Genomic DNA, 22828 nt, shown 5'->3' with positions numbered 1-22828 from the left:
TGCTAAAGTGTGGTACCAACTTTTAGCGATGATATTAATATACTGAATAACTCAAAACTTGAAACAATGGAAGTTTCAAAAAGGTAAATGATGTGTTAATGTAAAGCAAAACTTCCTAATACTTGGAACTGTTCAAAACTGATTAGTCTGCCTGAAGAAGTAGTGGGTTCCCCTTCACTATAGGCCTTCAAGAAAAGGGAAAAAAAGACAATGCCTTCTAGAAATAGATGACCCCTGAGATGCCTTCCAATCCTATAATTTTATGTTTCTTAGAAGAATCACTGTCTGAGGGGCAGAGTCAAGATGGTGGAAGAAAGGCTGTGACTCTGTGCTCCTAACAAATTTGTCCACATACTTCAAAAAAAAAAAAAAAACAATGCCAGAAGCAGCAAGAATCATTGTCATATCATAGTCGCAGTGCTAGGAAGGACGTCAAGATATAACTTGATCCAGTTTAGTTCAACAAAATAAATATTTATTGCCTACTATGTATAAGTTATTTTACTAAGTGCTAAGGAATAAAAGATACAATATTATCCAATCATTGCAATCAAGAAGCTTATAATAAAATGTAGGGGGACCTAAAGAGAGGGCCTGGGAGAAATGGGAAAATATGTGCTATGTCCACAAATAAAATATAAAATGAATGTGAGAGGAGCAGAGGAATAATCAAACAAATTTCTCTTAAAAAGAAGTTTAAAAGTGCGATCACTTTTAGCTTCATTGAAGAAATGAAAATAAAATTGAGACTTGAATGAAGAGAATGATATCAGTAATGAGACAAGTGAAAGGAATACACAGGGGAGCTTCATGCACTACTGCACATTGGAAGAGTGCATAGCACCAGGTTGGGGAACAGCTAGTTGTCCTGGTTAGAGAGAAGATAGAATGTTTGATGGGAAGTAATGTGAAATAAGCCTGAAGGAGCAGGTAGGCAGGCTTCATGGGAGGACTTAACTGCCAGGCAAAGAAGTTTATCTTGATCTGACCTCTTGCCTTCAGGAGGTCAAAGATTTACCACCTGAATTTTATAAATGAAACAATTCTCTGTGTTATCACCAGTAGTGGGGAGCATAAAGGAAGAAGGAATATAACCCTGTCTCTTCCTAGAATCCACTCCCTTTGTGCAGTATTCATCTCACTCTACCACATGGACTCTTGAATGTGCAATAGGAAAGCATGACACACACTTATAGAAACTTTAAAATCAATTAACATGTTGGTTTCTGAGAAGATATTGTAACCTGTCCAGAATAATAAAATCAGCAAAGCACAGCATTACTTTCCTCTATGAAGAGTTTGAATAAATAAGACATTTATAAAAATGAGTGGAAAATCTGAAATGAATATCCCAAGAACCATGAAAAAAATAAGCTAAGAGAAATTGAATTTTCTTTTGAGTTTTTAAGAGAGTGAGAGGCAGCAGTTGTGGATTTTATACATAATTTATAAGGAAAATTGTCCAGTTCACTCAGGTATACACTATATCAGTTTGTGGCAAAGATTAAGCAAGCTGTCTTTTTTTTTTTTAATTGAAATCAAATATAGGTATGGAAGAAAATGTATTCTGACCAAGGAAGAATGTGCCAAGTCACATGGAATTTCCATAAGGCTTTTTTTTTTTTAAACAAAGTAACTTTGGCTTTCTTGTTAAGCAATAAGAAGAAAGGCCCAAAAGGCTTAATGCTTGACTCAGTATCTGGAGGTTTTCAATTCTTTACTCTTAAAAGTTGGTGCTCTTGAAAGGCAAAGTAGAAAGGAAAGCAAACAGGACTTGGAATCAGGATGCCTTTCTAAATCTTGGCTCTCATGCTGCTTGATTTGGGGAAAGTCACTAATCTCCTCTGTGTCTCAGTTTCTCTTTCTATAAAATGGGGACAATAATATTTGCATTACATCCTCACAGGGTTAATTTGGGAATGCTGTGCTGTAGAATTTTTACTGTGCCTTAAAGATGCAAACTAAAAAATTATTTCTGGTAGCATTCATTCAGATGAATTTTCCTGTATGCCCTTTTTTATTAGCATGGGTAGAATAAAAACTGAGTGGAGGGGCGGCTAGGTGGCACAGTGGATAAAGCACCGGCCCTGGATTCAGGAATACCTGAGTTCAAATCCGGCCTCAGACACTTAACACATACTAGCTGTGTGACCCTGGGCAAGTCACTTAACTCCAATTGCCTCACTAAAAAAAAAAAACAAAAAAAAAACCTGAGTGGAGGGGCAGCTAGGTGGCACAGTGGATAGAGCACTGGCCCTGGACTCAGGAGGACCTGAGTTCAAATCCAGCCTCAGACACTTAACACTTACTAGCTGTGTGACCCTGGGCAAGTCATTTAACCCCAATTGCCTCACTAAAAAAATAATTAAAAACTGAGTGGAGTAATATACTAGGAAAGGAATACCCATCATTAAAGTGGCTACCTTACTACCTGGTCCTATTACCTGAAGTTCCATTGTTAGAAGTTATAAGTTACTCTCTCTAAGGTTTCCTTTTAAAAAGAAAATACTTCTAGTAGTCAAACTTTAAGTAATCTACACTAAGTTGTTAATTGTCTTAGATCTGCTATAGAGAGCAGACAAATATACTGGAAAGTATAACAAAGCTGAAACCCTTGGGTTGCAAAGAAAAATGGGGAGAGAAGCAGTGGAGCCAAGATAGCAGAGTACGGGCAACAACCCACCTGAACTCTGTTGACATTTCCCTCCAAACAGCTTAAAAATAACTCCTCAAATCAAATTTTTGAATGGCAGGGCCAACAAAAAGACAGAGTGAGGCATTTTTCTAGCCCAAAACAACTTGAGAATTTGGTATTATTGGTTTGTGACACCAGGGAAAGAGCCAGTTAGAAGTGAAGGACAGAGTACCAGTGGTGGGCTTTGAAGGCAGTTGAATATGGTGGCAGCAGCTTCAGTAACTCTCAGACTACTGCCAGTAAGGGGCTTGGACCACTGATCAGAAAGAAAATACAGGGAACCTTTTGTTGGCACTGGGTTCAGCTGGTGCTGATTGACAACTCTTTTGTCCATTAGCAGTTCTGGGTCATAGTTGCAGGGTATAGAGGAATGTTTATGACCCACTATAAGCCAGCAGAGGCCTTGGGTGGTGAGGAGAACTGGCTTTTGAAGCAACAAGAGATCAAGGGACCTTGTCACAGTTCCAGAACCAAGAGGAATGCTAGCATTTGCAGCTACAGAAGGGGCCCTTTCTGAGTAAACACTAGAGCAAAACTAGGGGAGTGGGTAACTATACCTCTTCCCAGATCACACCACCTTGAAAACACTGAAAACTTATAAGACACCCAGAATTAACTCTGAAAAGAGCAACACAAAAAAGTCTGAAGCTTGGAACAGTGCATCTCCACACCAAGGTTAGCAGAGTCCAACTTTAGCATAAAGTTCAAAGTCAAGAAATAGCCTGGAAATATGAGCAAATAAGAAAAAAGAAATTGACTATAAAAAGTTATTATAGTGGCAAGGAAGACTAAGCTATAAACTCAGAAGCTTTGAAAACAGCTATAAGTAAACCTTTAAAGAAAAATGCTAATTGGATACAAGCCCAACAAAAGAGTTAGAGAAAGAGTTGAGTGGTAGAAGAAATATTAGGAAAAGCAATGAGAGTGATGGAAGAAAATTATGAAAACAGAATTAAAAGCTTAGTAAAAGAGGGACAAAAAAGTGAAGAAAATAGTTTTTTTTTAAATTAACCAAAGGGAAAAAGAGTCACAAAAGTTCACTGAAAATAATAATTCCTTAAAAATTAGAATTGGGCAAATGGAAGCTAATGACTCTATGAAACAATGAGAAATAGTAAAGCAAAGTCAAAAGAATGGAAAAAAAAGACAATGTGAAGTATCTCATTGGAAAAACAACTGACCTGGAAGATAGATGAAGGAGAGATAATTTTTAAAATTATTGGACTACCTGAAAGTAATGATTAAACAAATATTTGAGCATCAACATCATATCTCAAGAAATTATCAAGGAAAACTGCCCTGATATCTTAGATCTAGAGGATAAAATAGAAATTAAAAGAATCCACTGATCAACTCCTAAAAGATATACCAAAATGAAAACTCCCAGGGATATTATAACTAAATTTCAGGCCTCATTTCTAAAATATATAGGGAACTGAGTAAAATTTATAAAAATAAGAAACTACCACCCAATTTCCAATTCTTTGCCAATCCAAAAATGTTACTATAAAAAAAATTAAACATATAGGTCTCTTTCTTTTTTCTTTGATCTCTTTAGGGTAGGGACCTAGTAGTGGTATTGCTGGATAAAGGGGTATACACAGTTTATAACTTTTAGGAATAATTTCAAATAGTACTCCAAAATGATTGGAACAATTAACCACTCCACCAACAATTTATTAGTGTACATGTATTCCTTCATCCCCTCCAGCGTTTGTCATTCCTAAGAGGTATGAGGCTATATTTCAGAGTTGTTTTAATTTACAATTATTTAAACAATAGTGACTTAAAGAATTTCTTTTTCTTATAATATGTAGATAGCTTTGGTTTCTTCTGAAACTGCCTGTTCATATCCTTTGGCCATTTATCAATAATTTTACAATTATCTCTCCTTGATCTATCTTCCAAATCAGTTGTTTTTCCAATGAGATCCTTCACATTTTATTTTTTTTCATTCTTTTGACTTTGTTTTACTGGAAATATGTTAGCTTCCATTTGCCCAATTCTAATTTTTAAGGAATTATTAGCTTCAGTTAGCTTTTCTGCCTTTTTTTCCCATTTGGCCAATTTTTTTTTAAGTTTTTTTTTCCACTACTTTTTGTCCCTCTTTTACCAAGTTATTAATTCTCTTTTCACATTTTCTTGCATCACTCTCATTTCTTTTCTTTGTCTTCTATTCAAAAGTCAGTATTTCAGAAAGAGTGGTTCTAGTGTCAACCTTTAAGAAGAAACCATATCTTCCTTCATATGTCTCAGTGCACGTGGAGCATCATCAATCCATCAGCCAACATTTCTGAAGGTTCTATCATGGCCCAGCACTGTGCTAGATATTAGGGAGACCAACAAAAAGGAATAAACTAGCTTCTGCTCTCAAAGTGTTTTACATGTAATCAGCATATAATAGTTCTCAACAGATACTCAGGTAAGAAACTTGGTTACCTTGGGGGCAGCTAGGTGGTGCAGTGGATAGAGCACCAGCCCTGGAGTCAGGACCTGAGTTCAAATCTGACTTCAGACACTTAACACGTACTAGCTGTGTGACCCTGGGCAAGTCACTTAACCCCAATTGCCTCACAAAAACAGAAGGAAATAAATATCTCAATCATTCTGAGTTGGCCCAACATAAAGAGAACTCTCAAGATATGCACATACTTAAAATTCTTTTCTCCTGAAAGAACACAATGGGGAACATGTAGAAGCTCATTTGGACCTGAGGACTACCTCACTAATCTTTAAGAAAAGCAGAGAGAAATTTCTCTGAAGCTGAGAGGAGCTCTGAGTCCTTCTTTAACACTTCAGTTAAACTTGTTTTATGGCTCTCTAACTTCGATATTCTTATGTTCTTATGAACTAAGAAGAATTAATTTCTCTATTGAAGTTTGGGCAGCAACCTGTTTGTTCATTTTATTTTTAATTTTTCTGTCTTCTTAAGAAGGAGGTTGTTTGGACCCTATCTTGAGCATTCATGTAGAGGATTAGCAACACACTATGCATCCCTCTGTTCATACGAAGATCTGCAAACTGAGTCTATTAGGTATCCTGTGTTTCTGATTCCTTCTATTTAATGCCTTAGTTCTAGTTTCCCTGGGACTCCTTCACCAGAAAACCTGAAATCATCAAAGGCTCTTGTTTTCCCCCAGATAGTTCTTCTTGATGTGATTTAAACCCTAGAGGATGGTGCCTCATCCACATATACTGCAGGAATTATCCCATATGTCTATTGGCATCCTGGTTATATCTGTCTCCCTTCTAGTGCACAACAATGAAAATGAGTGCAGGATAATACGGTCATTGAATTAAGTGCTGGAAATGTACTTAGAGATCATCTAATCCAATTCTTTCATTTTATAAATTAAGAAGTGAGGTACAGAAAGTAGAGCTGACTTCTGGTCATATGGCCAAAAAATAGCATACCCAGAAATTGAACCCTGGTCCTCTGACTCCAAGCCTATCTTTTTGGTTTTTTTCCATTATACATTGCTGTACTTTCCACATTGATAAGCTGTCCTCCTTACTATATTGTCCTATTAAGACACATCTCAGCATCAAAATGAAAAGAAGCAAAAATTCTCTGTCATTTATCACCTCTCTGACCTTGAGCAATTTACTTAATCTCTCTGGTCCTGAATTTCTTCACCTCTAAAATGATGGCTGTTGGACTTGATCATCTCTGGGTTTGTTTCTAGCTTGAAATCTGTAATACTTTGATAGCATGACCTGGTTAATTTGATCAAAGTAAGTGGTCTGACCAATAATAGAGACACAGAGCAAAATCATTTTGTGAAGTTCTAAATGTTCTTATATTATTGCCATGACAAGACAAAGGCATGTTGCTATAGTTAAGAAGGATCATTTTCTTAGGTTAAATGGGAAAATTTTAAATTTCTTGAGCCTCAAGGAAAAATGAAGCTAAAAATTATCCAGTTAATTTTTATCAAAGAAGATGACCCCGGACTATATAATTATCATAGTAATTCAGTACTTTATAGTTATTCAGTATTTTCTTCCCAAGAAGTTTGTGAGCTCTAGCAATTATTATTCCCATTTTACATATGGGGGGGGCCACAAAGAACAGAGAGACAAAGTGATGATAATATATAAGTTATATATATATATATATATAATGATTATATGTGATCATTTATAAGTGATGTAGCCAAGATTCAGAGCCATGTCTTTTGACTCCAAGTTCAATTCTCTTTCCATAATCTTTTTTAAAAATAAGATTTTCTTGAATTTTTTACATCAACATAATTTCAATATCTCTAACCCAGCAAGCCATCCCTATATATACTATTGTGTATACATGATAACAAATGGTATTAAGATTAAAAAAAAAGAAAAAGTAATGGTAAATGATCAACTCATCAAAAGAGTCTGAAAATAGATTAAATGCACAACACTTGTGATCTTTCGACTTTGCAAAGAGATGGGGTAAGGATATCTTCTCATATTGTCTTTCTAATCATGATTGCTATTTAGAAATATATTTTAATTATAATGTATCTTTTGTTATAATATATCCTTTAAAGGAAAGAAAGATGATTTAGTAGATAAATGTCCAGCCTTGGAGTCAATCAGGAAGACTTGAGTTTCAGTCTTGCCTCTGATACCCATTAGCTATGAGACCATGGGCAAGTCACTTAACTACTCAGGGGTTGGGTAACTCTCTTAATTATAAGTAATGGATGACTGGAAAGTAATGTATGAATGGGAAGAATTTCTGCACAGGGGGTTCCCTACAATGGTGAAGTCATGAATATGACTATTCATGCCTACCAAAAAAATTACAGGAAGGGTTAGTACCTTTAGAAATACCTTTAGTGGTGTTGCTTATCATAGACACTCACAAGAATGTGTGCATTGGTGTGTGGGGGATGGGGTGGGGGTAGGAACATGAACTTATCTTCAGCAACTCACCAGTAGAGATGGATCAAGTGTACACTGATAACTGCAATTGAGAGAACAACAGTGGGTGGAAGTTACAGGTGGTAGATTAAACTCAATATAAGGAATAACTTCTTTTTAATTAGGCCTGTCTGAAAATAGAATAGTCTGCCATGATAGACAGGAAATAAATGTTCATCATACCAGCAGATGCTCAAGAAGATATTGGACAGCTACATGTCAAGTCAATGATAAGTCTAAATGACCTCTAAGCTTCCTTCAAACTGTAAGATTCTGCAATCCTATAATTCTCACTGTAATTCTGTACAGATAGAAACAAAGGGGAAATGGTGCCAAGCCAGAAGGCTGCATGCATCTACATTTAAAATTAAAAGATTTAGAGCTAGACAGGAGCTTAGAACTCATATAATACAGCCTCTCTCATTTTACAGAAGTTTAAACTGAAGTTCATGGAAATTTAGTTATTTGTCTAGGACTACTCAAGTAGTAAGTGTACAAAATAGGATTTGAACTCTGGTCTTCTGATTTCCAATTCCTTAGCTTGTTGGACTAAGTCAGGTTGATGCTATAGGAGACTTTCAATATGAATACTATAGGTTATTCACTCCCTTATCTAAGTACTGAATTCATCTGAAAGACTGAAAAACTCTTAGTTCAGTGAATGTATCTACCCAGTAATAAAAAAACAAAATGGAAATTACCTTGATCATTTGGTCAGATAATTCCAGGCAGCAAACTTACAAACGAAATTGGACCAAAAATTCTAATAGTTCTGAGCAAAAGGACCCACTGAGCTCAGCAATTCCCCTTTAACACAAACAAAAGATGCTTGGTTAACAATGGCAACACATCAAGGCCTGGCCCTTCTGATAAAGCTATTGAAACAAAATTATAAAAACTGAATATGGCTCAGCACTGCTATTTAGCCAAATTTTTCCCAGGGCCTAATTTATCCTGGTAGTTAGTTAGCTACATATAACGATACATTAAATATGTCAAGTCTTTACAATATCACTTAGCATCCCCTATACCTAACTTATAGACCTAAGTGTCTAACATACTACCAAGGATAGACTCAGGCATGGAGAGAATGGAACCCATTAAAAGTAACAACTGTTCATGCCATTTCAAGAAATTACCTCAAAGCTCAGAAGTTAGAATATATTGAATGAAAAAATGTCTTAGCTGCCAAACCTATGCCTGTTAGCTTATCTGGCTAGAGCATGGAGCTCAGGGGACCACAGTCATGAGGTCAAGTCCCAGACGGACTGTAGTACTTTTCCCTAGGGAAACAATCTGTCCAGGAGCCACAGACTTTCAAAGGGCATATAAGATAAAACAATGAAAACAGTTGAGCAGAAATCTTTTACCACTATTTTAAAAAATCAAAGCATGTATATTCTCCTCGAGGTGATTCATAGTACTATGCTAATAAAGGAAAACAGTCAAATACAAAAGTCTACCTTTGGTGCTTAAGCCAGACCTAGAATTTGCTCTAGTCTGTGAGATTCATACTAGCCAGTGTGGAATGGCTTATCTTCAGGCCATTGATTCATTAATTTTATTCAATAACCATTTATTAAGTATCTAGTCAGTCAAAAAACATTTATTAAGTGCCTACTATGTGCCAGTTACTATGATGAGTTTTGAGAATTCAAAGACAAATTCCAAAATAATCCCTTACTTCATATTGAGAGAGACAACATACTCGTGTATGAGTAAATGCAAAATATTTTGTTGTTGTTTTGGTCTGGTCCTAAGTGCTTAGTGTTGTAGGGAATTCTCAAGGAAACTCCCTCTCTCGATGCAAATTGGTAATTGTTCTGCAATTTAGTCTTGAGAGTTCCTTGAGACCTGGATCACACAGTCAATATGTATCAGACATGGGACTTGAACCCAGGTGTTTTTGACTTCTTAGTTCATTCTCTATCCACTATGGAATACTATAACTCTAAGTATTAAAATATATACGCACATACCCTCACACATTAATTAGGAGCTAACTAGCGACTAGGGAAATCAGGCAAGACTTTTGGTAGGAAGAAATACTTAAGATTCACTTTGAAAGAAGCTATGGGATTCTAAGAGGTGGAAATGAGGAAGGGGTGAATTCTAGCCCTGGGAGGGCAGTTGCCTGTGCAAAGAGGGGAAACAAGAAGGTTATCTGTGAAGAATAGCAAGGAATCAGTTTGAATGGAAGATAGATTTGTAAAAGGGACTAATGTGCAACAAGTTTGGAAAGGGAACATGTAATCTAATTGAGAAGGACTTTCAATTCCAAACAGGAATTGATAATGTATCTCAGAGGCAATAGAATAACTGAAGCTTGTGTGTGTGTGTGTGTGTGTGTGTGGGTGTGTGTGTGTGTGTGTGTGTGTGTGTAAGGGGGTAAGGGGGAGAGGGAAGAAAATGCTTGGCTATGGAATAAAAATTGAGATGATGGCATGGTCAGATCTGTCCAACAGGAATATCAATGTGGAACCTGTGTGGAGGATGGATTACAGAAAAAAGAAGCTTAAAGGAAAACCACATGAGCTGGTTGTGGGAGTTTCTTCTTAAAGGAATCACAGATATAGGAACAAGAGAAATATATTTCTGTATGCAGTCATTGAGGGAATTTGTTTTGTTTGACTACACATATTTCTTTTTTTTAAGTAATATTTTATTTTCCCACAATTTCATGTTAAACAATTTTTAACATTTCTAGATTCAGAACATTTGCTGATTTGAATTAGGAGAGGAGTTTCCTTGAGGAATTCCCTACAACACTAAGAACTTAGGTCCTGTTAGGGGTTAACTAAGCCCCCCTTTTACTGTTCGAGCAAAGCTCACAGACAGAAAACCTCCTTCCAGAAAATATGTGCTGATTCTTAGTTTAGCCCTTGATAAGAGGGCTATATAACCACAATGATCTTCCTGGATGTGGATGCATTTGCTGGGCACCAAGGATGATGCATTTGCATAGGCCACCAAGGAAACTTCAAAGGACAGAGACATGCTCCTTATCATAGATAAGGCCTACATTGGCCCAAGGTCTAGGAACCAATCCCCTCACCCTGCTCTTTGGCGTGAACTTCACACAAAGACATTCCTTTTGCTCACCTCAGGGTATAAAAATGTCTTACTTTCCGATAAACCTTGCTTTTGCCTCCACCCAAGTGCAACGGGGGCCCTTCCAATCCCATCCTATGTCTCGGTGGGTTTTCCTTAACATCTTTACCTGTAGCAGCATGGAACCTTTTCCAGCAAGCCCCCCCGGATCTGAAACTGTCAAGGTCCAGACAAAAACAACAAAATATTTTGCATTTACTCATGCATGAGTATGTTGTCTCTCACAATAGATATGAACTCCTTGAAGTAAAGGATTCTTTTATATTTATTTGTCTTTGAATCCTCAAAACTGATCATAGTAACTGGTACAGAATAGATGCTTAATAAATGTTTGTTTGTTTTGTGTGTTTTTTTTTACTGATGAGTTGTTGAGTTCGCAAAAATCTATCCTTCCCATTCTTCCTTTGTCTTCTCCCTTCCTCATATGGGTAAACATCCAATATAGGTTATACATGTGCAATCATGTAAAATATTTCAATATTATTCATTTTGTACAAGGAGAACTTGAACAAAAAAAAGAAAGAAAAAAGTGAAATATAAATATCCTTCAGTCTGCATTTAGACAATATCAATTCTTTCTCTGGAGGCACACAAAAAATGGTTTCATGATGAGTTCTTTCAGATTGTGTTGGATCTTTGTATTGCTGAGATAGTTGTCAGTCACAGTTCTTCATCATGCTGTATTGGTGCTATGTACAATGTTCTGGTTCTGCTCAATTAGCTTTGTATCAGTTCATATAGTCTTTCCAGGTTTTTCTGAAATCATTCTGGCCATCATTTCTTATAGCACAATAATATTTTATCACAATCATATGCCACAGCTTATTCAGTCATACCCAATTGATGGGCATGCCTTCAATGTTCAATTCTTAGTCACCACAAAAAAGAGCTGTTGTAAATATTTTTGTACAAATAAGTTCTTTACTGCAACCCATTTTTTTCATTTCTTTCGGATCCAGACCTAACAGTGATACCGCTAAATCAAAGGGTATGCACAGTTTTATAGCCCTTTGGGCAGACTATGTATATTGCTTACAAGAGATTTGTATTTTCCCCCCATTTGGGTGAACGATGACATGGGTAAAAGGGAGAGAAAACATATTCCTGTTTGTTTGGTCTTAAATAGAGGAGGGGTAGGGAGGTGCTACATATATCACATATAGGCATCCATATCCAGATGAGGTCACTGTACTATTAGTTTTACTTAATGGTTTTGCGCAGCTAGCTGGACATCTAGAATCAGGAAGGCTCATCTACTCATGAGTTCAAACCCATCCTCAGAAACTTACTATCTATGTGACCATGGGTAAGTCATTTAACCCTGTTTACCTAAGTTCCCCATCTGTAAAATGAGCTGGAGAAGGAAATGTCAAACCACTCCAGTATCTTTGCCAAGAAAACCTGGGGTCACAGAGAGTGGGACACAACTGAAAAAACAACTAAACAATAAAATAAAAGAACAAGGTTTAGAACCCAGGTCCTCCAACTCAAATCCAGTTTTACCCCCAACCTACTTCTGTGACATAGCATGCTTACTGAGCCCAAGACCATACATGTAATTAACAACAGAGCTGTAATTTGAAACTGGTTCCTCTGGCTCCGAGCCCTGAGAGGTTGCTGATATGTCATGTTCCAGTTGTACTCTATGCTCTCTAATAATAATAATAATAACAATAACTCATGATTATATAACATTTTACATGTTAATGTGGCCTCCCTGGAAGATAAAAATGAGATTTTACTCATGTTGGCAGAATAAGACTATTAAATAAAATAGACAATTGTGTTGTGAGTCAATAAGGTGTCTAAAGGACCTGGATATCTGAATGTTTGAGTATTCTAACATTAAAGGTTATGATCCTTGGCCCCTCCTCTCCCCTAGCTCACCTCCCTATTTCTACTTTGCCTGTTTTGCTCCAAACCCAGAAAAGGATTGAGCATTCCAACCCATTCTTAGACTTCAGTACAATAGTTGCTGATGCTTGCAGCCCCAAGCTGTCTTATACAAAGAACAAGCCACTGCATTGACCCCCTGGGTTTACAATAAAAACCCCACCAAATCCCTGGTGGTATCTCAGGATCTCTTTTGTCATGAGCACAATAAATTGCCTCACAAAAGTGCTAATACTTTTGAATTACTGTCAGCACCAATTCTTATCTGCCAGAAACTGATAAAATAATCAATAGGGTTTGTTTGTTTTTGCCTTTTCTTTTTCCCAAAAGGAATCTTGAGCAATGGGGAGATAAGGGTATATTCAGGTTTATTGGCCAGACCCAGTAATCTCATGGCCAGAGAAGCAAGTGAAAACCAAAAGAGGACTGTCCCCTCTGTGCTCAGTAACCTTGGGCCAGTCCTTCAGTCTTGTGGCCCTAAAGTTTTGCATTCCACCAAATGGACAAGATAATAATTAGCAAAGAAACACAGCAATCATTGGATCTCAGAATTTGGGAACTCTAAGGTTCCTTGTAATTCCTTGAGGAAGGGGCTGTCTTTTGCTTCTTTTGTAGTTCTAGTCCTTTGCACAGGCCTGGCACACTGCAGGCACTTAATAAGTATTGATTGATTGATAGGGTAGGAATCTTGAACAAATATTCATCTTACTTCTGTTTGAATACCAGAAGCAGCCAGGAGTTCTCTGCCTCACCAGATAGCTTATTTTCTTTCTGGACATTTCCTACTATCAGTGTTATTTACATTGAAGCTGAAATCTCTCCTGTAATTTTTCACACAATGATTTAGTTTCCACCCTCAGGAGTCACACAAAACAGGTTTGTTCTAATGAAAGACTTTCAATTTGAAGACAGCTATTCTGCTCTCTGCTGCCCACTCCCAACTTCTTCCCAAGTCTCCTCTTTTCCAAACTAAATGTCTTTGGTTCCTCAATTATGACAAGTTATGTCTACTTCTTGCAAGGCCCAACTTGTTACATTGTCTATCATGTCCTTCCTGAACAACCTCCTCCTGGCTAAAAGTGCTTTCTTGTTTATTTTATATTTGCAGGTGTTTACTACAGCACCTGGCATATAGTAGGTGCGTAAGAAAAGCTTCCTTCCTTCACTCCTCAGTACTTCCTTAGCGGGTTCTTTTTTTTTGTTGTTTCTCTCCTTTCCTACTTTTTTATTCTACCCTGTAGTTTACTTGTTCATTAAATATCTACCATTCTTCAAAAAGATTATAAACATTTTGATGGCAAGAATTGTGTCATGTTAACATGTTTCCCTATTGCCTAGCAGAGAGTCCTTGGGAACAATAGACAATAAGTACTTGAGCAATGCATGAAGGAAGGAAGGAAAGAAGGAAGGAAGGAACAAAGGAACAAAGGAACTAAGGAAGGATCAAAGGAATGGTTTAAAAACATGATGCCACCCTGTTTTCTCTCCAGACATTTTTTTGCTTTGCAAATTTCCATTTTAAATGTAGTACCCAGAACTCCAGGCATTTATCCAGTCATACCAGTGCAGAGTGCAGTGGGGCCATCACTTCCTTTGATCTGAACACTCCCTGGGGCAGCTTTAGCTGTTTAGCAGCTGTCTCACACTGTTGGTTCATACTGGGACTATGGTTAACTAGCAAATTCCAGATACTCTTATTTTTTTTTCTTCCACATGAACTACTGTTAAAATAGGTATCACTTTCTGTACCTGTGCAACTGATTTTTTTTCAAACCTAATCCATTTATCACTGATGAAAAGGGCTTTGAGGTCCCCAGAAAAAATAGCCTCTGTAAATTCCAGGGAGGGCTTTAAAAAAACCCAAAAGCCTATCTTCACTTAGACTATATTTCAGTCAACCTCCATCATTCCCTTACAACCACAGAGATTGCACAATCATACCACTTGAATCTAAGAGGAACAAATACTGTGTCCTTCATGTAGAGATAGGGAGGAGAACTGGGGTGGGTGTTGGGGTAGAATGGTTGAAAATATTTTACCCTCATGTCTAAGTGTTACGTTGTTTGTCCAGCACCTCCAGCTTTCCTCTTACTACTGCCTATCAGCACCCCAACTCCAATTAGACTGCTATTTAATCATGGTCCCCTGAAAATGCTAATCACATTCCTATCATTATTTATTCCATCCCTCCCCCTTTATGCCAACTCCAAACCTTCTATACATGCAACCTCTCAACACCCATATCTTGGAAAGCCTAGCTCAGTCCTTCAGGATGACAGACTACAATGATTAAAAAGGCCCTTAGAGGCTATGTGGTGCAAACCATAACAGAACAAGATTCTCTTTTGCAATAGGAATGATTGCAGTTCATTGGTTTCTTTATTTATAGACCTTAGTCAGGGGGAATTCACTTCCTTTCAAGATAATCCATTCTTCCTTTTTGGATATCCTAATTAGTATGAAAGTTATCCATCCCTCCTCTTCAATTGAACCTAAATCTGCCTCTGAAAATTCTCCATGCCACTCATAATTCTGCCTCTAGAGCTAAACCAAGCAAAGTAAATCCCTTTTCCACATGACAGACAGCCTTTCACCTGAATACAGATGTAATGTTTCCCCTAGGTTTTCTGCTCTTCAGGTTAAAAAAACTCCAGTTCTTTTGCCAGTCCTCATACAGTATGATCTCATTGCCCGTCATCATGGTACTTGCCTTCCTCAAGACACTCTTCAGCCAAGCATTGTCCTTCCTAAAATACAGTGCCTTAAACTGAACATATGATTCTCAATGTAAGATTACCAGGAAGAATATGAGCAGAAGTATACCTGCCATAATCCTGGGCACATTGCCACCTCTTCATGCTATCTGAGAGGGTAGGGAGCCTTCTGGCTATCACAACGTTGATTCATATTGAGTTTTCAGTCCACTAAGCCCTAGAATCTGTTTCACATGAACTGGTGCCAAGATGCAATCTCCCCATGATGCATTGTGAAATTGATTGAACATAAGCATAACCCATATGAAATCAAGTTTATATACATATCCCATAAATTCCAATCAATTAGATTCAGTCTATTGTCAAGATGTGTTTGAATCCTGAATCTGTCATTCAGTGAGTAAACTATCTTTCCCTTATCGTTCTGTAGTCTGCAAATTTGACAAGTATGCTATCTACACCTTTATCTAAGTCAAGGTTTTAAAAAAATGTATGTGTATAAATATATATATATTTATATATGTACATATATATTTATGTATGTATGTGTGTATATATCCAATATGCATATCCATATTAAATATATATATAGAGAGAGAGAGAGATAGTTATAGATATACAGACACACATACCTGTGTGTATATGTGTATGTATCATCTAGGTGGTACAATGGATAGAGTGCCAGATATGGAGTCAGGAAGACTCATCTTCCTGAGTTCAAATCTGGCCTCAGACACTTACTAGCTAGCTCTGTGACCTGGAGCAAGTCAGTTAACCATGTTTGCCTCAGTTTCCTCATCTGTAAAATGAGCTGGAGGAGTAAACAGCAAACCTCTCCAGTATCTTTGCCGAGAAAACCCCAAATGGATCCCAAAGAGTTGGACACAACTCAAAAATGACTGTACAATAATTCTGATAGATAGATGATAGATAGAAAGACAGATGCAAGAGACATATATTTAGATATAGATATATGTATGTTTGTATATAAGTATATGCAATCTTGATTATTAGAAGGTATTTAAAGATATGTATCACGCACAAGATGTCCCTAGGAAAGGGTGGGGGATCATCTGAGGCATAAGCAAAATGACCAAACAAAGAAGAGGAATATATGAGAGTTTGGGGGGGAATTAGACATTCCTCCAGGCCAGACCTTGTCTTCAATATTGTTAGAATAGGCAATAAAACAAATGAGACAGAGCTTTTATATATTCTGATTCTCTCTTTATGCCAAAAAAATGAACAAAAGGATTTTTATACTCAACTTTTGGGAATATATCTTAAAACTCTTGGAGTCACATTTATCTCCCAGCAAGGTTATCTGAACCCATTGGAATTGCCCCAGCGGTACCAGACCAATGGCCTATCTAGTATAGTATCTTGCCTTTGAGAATAGCCAGTGTGAAATGGTTTTGGAAAAAAAAGACAAGAGCCCTCCACTGAATGCACCTAATTGTGCAGTATCAGCACAGGGGGGTATAGTGAAATCTCTTTCTGAGCTCAGCTGGTGGACCAGCTTCTGCCTGAAGCATGAGGACTGATAGCCCTTGTCATTCTTAGCCTAGCAAGTATAACTGCTGGCTCCTTTTTAGAACATGATTTCCTTCCCTGGTGTCTTTAGCAAAAAGATTTGGGCATTTACCACCCAACAAGTCTGTTGCTATTACATTATGGCGGGGCTATTAGATTAATCCATTAACAAAGGGGGGAAAAGTCTTCAGGGAGATGGAGAGTTTAGTTATAAAAACAGAATGATTTGCTACCATTTCTCCTCAAATTCTCTGCTATTCTTAGGATGCTACTCTTTGAAGTGAAACATCTTTTGTCCACTGCTTTTGGACTATCTGACATCCACAAAAGGAAACCAACACAAAACAAAACAAAAAATGATGATATCAGCCACTTTGTCTGTCTGAAATTCCTGGGAAAGCTGGCCTTGGAAATCACAAATTATGGACAGTCCTAATAGTATGATTGGGATGTGGCAAGAAAAACCCAAAATATCACCCCAGTGGCTCTTATATTGCCTATTGTTCATACTATGAGCTATTATTTTGGGTTGAGTCCTTGAAGGTTCATGTTAATTATAAATATATTTTCTTTCTGGCTATGAATGAAATATTATTAGGTGAAAATGCATATGTAAGAACAGAGATTATTTTTAAAGGAAAAAGAGAAGGGGAGAGCAAAATGCAATAGAACACTAAGTCCAAAATCAGAAAACCTGAGTTTATATCCCATCTCTGTTGCATTCTATCTGTGCCTATGCTGATCTTGGGAATTCACTTAGTTTTCCCCCCACCCCTACCTGGGGGCCCTCAATTTCTCATTTACAAAATGTGGAGACTGGGAATAAAGGACCTCTAATTTCCCTTCAAGCTCCAAATCCTAGTGAACCAAAAATGGAAAATGATAGTGAATAATTAATAAGCTTTATGGATGTAACATACAAATAGGTTGTTTTCCAGTATAAATACTATAAATGTATGTTTATTTAGTTTTGGTTATTGTCTAAAATTAAGAGCATAATAAATTATGTAAACTAAGTTATCCGGGAATTATCATATTTTACATCACTATCAACTATCATATCTCAGAAGAAATGAGCTTGTCAGATAGTTACCAGTTTCCTATCAAAGTAGCTGTTAAGGGAAGTAAGTGAGCAAAGTATAGAAAGGAATGAAAGCCTCAGCAGATCAGGCCAAGATAGACATCTCTAGGGGCAGCTAGATGGCACAATGGGTAGAGCACCAGCCCTGGAATCAGGAAGACCTGAGTTCACTCCCGGCTCAGGACACTTGACACTTACTAGCTGTGTGACCTTGGCAAGTCATTTAACCCCAATTTCCTCACCCTAAAAAATATAAATAAATATAGATAGACATTGTATATGAGATTTACCAAGGGGTAGCATGATAGTAGTGGAGACTGGCCTGGATGGTGAGGAAAAATGGGGAAAAAAACAATATATGGATGGAAGGTGAAGAGTACTAAATTTGGGGGGCCAGTTGATAGAAATCTTGTCTTGGATCTGTCATTAGGCCATGTTGGAAGAGGATGGGTTAGGTTCTCTCTAAGATCTCTTTCTCTCTAGCAGTGTAGGAGTTCTAAAATTTAAGAATCTCATTTTTGTAAAGTATTCAGTGATTGCCTATGAAACTACAGATCTTATTGAGAAGAAAAAAGTACACAATAACATGCGAAGTGTATGTTTGTATGATCTTTGCTCTCAAAGTGCTTATATTTAGATGAACACATATGAGGAGACGCCAAGTAGAATACAACTTTTAAAGAGCAGAAACTGTTTCCATTTGTCTTTGGTATCCCCAATGCCCAGGATAATGCTTTTCACAGAGGAATTGCTTACTGAATGTTTTTTTTGTTTTTTTTAATATAAGGTCCTTACTGGCTGGGAGTGTTTGATTTGACTTTATAAGCCCATTGTCTAGCTCTATGCTAGAAATTAACAAACTCTCATTGACGGATTGGATGAGTTGAATTGAAGTAATGTCTTGCCAGAAAAACAAAACAAAACCTAGAGGAAGAGAGAGAAAGGAAGGAAGGAAGGAAGAGAAAGGAAAAGAAAAGAAAAAAAGAAAAGAAATGCCATAGAGGAAGGCCTAGGGGAAAGTAAGCAAAGACAGTCATAATCATAAAAGAAGATATTCACTGGGGAGCAACTGGGACTTGACATGGTCCCTGAAGCCAATGTAAATAAATCTTATTCAAATAAGATTTAGACAGACTGGGAGGGTAGGCAAAGGTGATTCAGTCAGGGATTGAACAAAAGGGAGAAAACAGATAATACAGGCTGTGTCCATGAACGGTAAGGACACTAGCTCAGCCAGAGATAGAAGAGAGCTAAATGTCTGTTGATGATTGATAGACTCATTGATGGATTGCAGTTAGAAGATAGGATGAAGCAGGGGTGCTGGTCCTTTAATGCTAAACTAAGAAGTTAAGCTTTGTTTTTTTCTTATAGGCAATGAAAGGGACTTAGAAAATTTCCTATACCTCACTCTACCTCCAGACATAGATGCTGCTGCAGAGACAGAGACCCAACCCATTCTATAAAACCAATACACCAGGCTACTGGCCAGTCTGTGTGCCTGGCTTCTACCTCAGCATTTATTTACACTTCAGTGCTCAAACTATGTTAATAAAGCTCTACTGGACAAGCTGTCCCTGAGGACCTCACCAAAGTGCTCTCCACCAATTTGCCAAAAACACTTTTCTCTCAAGTTGCAAACCACAAAATCTTGAGCCAGCTTAGTCACCAGACTTTTGAAACAATTTATTCTTGCCTTTTCAGCAATAGGGCACACTGTGTATGTAAATGTACTGTTATCTATTGTATTGGGCCTTACATATCAAAACAAAATTATTTCAATATGGAAATGTTACATATCCTTCAAGACTCTATTCAAGTCCTTTTTTTTTCTCCATGAAGTCTTATTTGACTAATTATCATCATCTCCCTCCTATAAACTCTTATGACACCTGTTATTCTCCAACTCAGCACTTAATCAGGAAGTAATGTAATCCAAAGGAAACAATTAGATCGGCAAGCACAGAACATTGAGGAACAAAGTAATAGGAAAGAAAAGGGGGGATGAAAGCAATTAAATGGAGATAGCTAAAAACAATCATGAGTATTGATTAGAAGTCTAAGATCAGTTAAATACGAAAACATGACTGAAGGAGAAATGGTGGTCAAAATAATCCTTAAGAACCTAAAGTTGGGTTTGGAAGGCAAAATATAATTTTATTGCTGACATTTCATTTTGTTCTCCAGGACAGAAAAGGATGAACTATGTGGTATATGTTCTCTGAAAGACATATATGAATCTAGCTCTTTAAGAATCTATTGCTAACAGTGGATAAAGCACCGGCCCTGGATTCAGGAGTACCTGAGTTCAAATCCAGCCTCAGACATTTGACACTTACTAGCTGTGTGACCCTGGGCAAGTCACTTAACCCCCATTGCCCCGCAAAAAAAAAAAAAAAGAATCTATTGCTAAGGGGTAACTAGGTGGCACAGTGGATAAAGAATCGGCCCTAGATTCAGGAGGACCTGAGTTCAATATGGCCTCAGATACTTGATGCTTACTAGCTGTGTGACCCTGGACAAGTCACTTAACCCTCATTGCGCCGGAAGGGAAAAAAAAAGCTATTGCTTCTACTGATTTCAGGCAAGCATATGTAAAGAAGCCACCATTGGGGGTTACATATAGAACCAGATAAACATTCAATTCAATATATCTGAAAAAGTCTTGTATGTTACACTTGGGATGCTTTTATGTAGAGTTTGTATTAAATGGCCCTGAGTTCCCTTTCAATACTCAAAATTGGAGGAGGAGGGGAAGGAGCAGGAGGAAAGGAGAATAAAAGAAGAGGGGAGAAAAAGGAAGGAGGATTGAACGAACTAACGAAGGAACAAAGAAGAAGGGAGGGAGGGGGAGGAAGGAAGAAGGAAGGAAGGAAGGAAGGAAGGAAGAAGGAAGGAAAAGGAGGAAAGAACAAAAAAAACTCTCTTCTATCTCGGACATGCTATATCTAAGGTCCCTTGTACTCCAACCTTTTGTGTTCTAATGACTTAACCTCTCTGCTTTCTGACATTCTATATTATTTATTCTAATATATCTCAAGATACCATCCAGCTCTAACATTGCATTCTAAGATGACTTCAAATCTGACATTCCACATTCATTTCTTTTCTAATTAGGACTTGTTCTAATACTATGTCTAAGATTTTTTTTTATGACTCTAACAGTCTATACATGTTTTAATATTCTAGGATTAAAGTCCCATCTATCAATGGGTAGGGTTTTGTTTCATAAAGGTAGATTCATATTTTTGAAGCTATTTGGATTCCCATTGCATTTACAATCTGCTTGTCTGGCTATGGAACCATTCTGGATTTTAAATTGATTCAGGGGAAGGGTAGGACTTAAAGAAGTGGTTCCATCAAAATAAAGCAAAGAGGTGATAAAAAGTCAAATGTCCCAAAGCCTCAGTAAGTATCAGTGAAGACATTTCCTCTATAGTTCAAATGTCAAAAAAGCCTTTCTGGAAAAAAAAATAACAGCCCTTGGGAATCAATCCACATCTTTAAGGAAGTGGTAAATATTATCACAGATATCAATATTACCTCTACTAAGTATTTCACAGAGACATAAAATACTTAAAGTCCAATTGACTTCAGTTAGATTATATTGTGTTACTTCTGTAAAAGAGTTTCAGGAAAAGGTGCCTAACAATATAGATAGTGTAAAATTCATAAATGCATTGTCCAAAAATGGACACTCTGAGTAGTCAAGGAGAGCTTGATGAAAAAGAAAGGATTATATTAGACCCCAAAATCCTGCTTGAACTTTCCACTCATTCCACTTGAACCTGAAATGATTCACTTGAGAGTATGTGTTTATTTATTACCTGACCTTATTGGTGATCATGGTTGTATTCTGTGTTTATGCATGTGCATACATGTATATGCGTTTGTGTATTTGCATGTTTGTGTTGTCCATGTATGTAGATTGGTTGGCAGTAGAAGCTAATGTTATTAATTACTAACTTCCAATGAAAGGGTTTCTGGAAATCTGTGTCCCTGAAAAAGGACACCTGTGTGATGATTGCTTCCCATTCCTCCCAGCCAATTATCTTATAAATATGTGCCCTTAGTCACAAAGGGGAACCGGATGAGAAGCATCAGATAGCTTGATTTTACCCCTATCCAAAGTTGGAGACATAACTCCATATACCCAAATTACATGTACTGTGACCTTGGGACCCTTGTAATTAGGCCACAGTCTCCTATTTTTGAAGACAGAGTCGGGGTAGCCTTGTCTAAAGGTGCACAATGGTGCTGCTGACCTCTCAATTCTCTTCCTGCTCTTGGGTGCTCTGATTCAGTAATAATGCCTGTGAATAATAGATCTAGCCACTGACATATCACATGAAAAAGTGACCTGGTATAAAGGCCTATGAAGATAAATCACTTTTTAAGTTTAGGAAATTATATGTTTGAATCCTGTAATTTAATGTCACAGTGATCGCCTAAGAAAAGAGAGGGAACTCAATTAGACTATAATTAGATCAGGAAACTTGGGCCAGGGCATAGAGCTAAGGCCTGGGTTCTGTTTAGCCTCTGCTAAAACTTTAGCCCCTGAGAATTGAGCCAAGGAGAGCATTTCAATAAAATCTGACACCCTTCAGTAACTGGTATATTTACTTAAAGGAGAAAAAAGTATTGTGATAATTCAGGTCCTCGAAGGAGCAACGAACCAGGAGTCTGGAGAATTAACCTTAAATCCAAGTGTTGCTACTTGCTTCTAGCAAGTCACTTCACTCTCTTGACCTCAGTTTCCTCGTTTGGAAAATGGGTTTGTTGGTCTAAGTGATCTTTAAGGTCCCTTCCAGCTCTAATAATCTATGGTCAATCTGGTAGTTTCTGAGAAAGCAAATGTTGAGAAATTTTACCTGTATCATCAATGCATTTTGAGAA

The sequence above is a fragment of the Dromiciops gliroides genome, chromosome 1 (assembly GCF_019393635.1).
Source record: "Dromiciops gliroides isolate mDroGli1 chromosome 1, mDroGli1.pri, whole genome shotgun sequence".
Taxonomy (NCBI): Eukaryota; Metazoa; Chordata; class Mammalia; order Microbiotheria; family Microbiotheriidae; genus Dromiciops; species Dromiciops gliroides.
Note: the sequence above shows the minus strand (reverse complement) of the source record.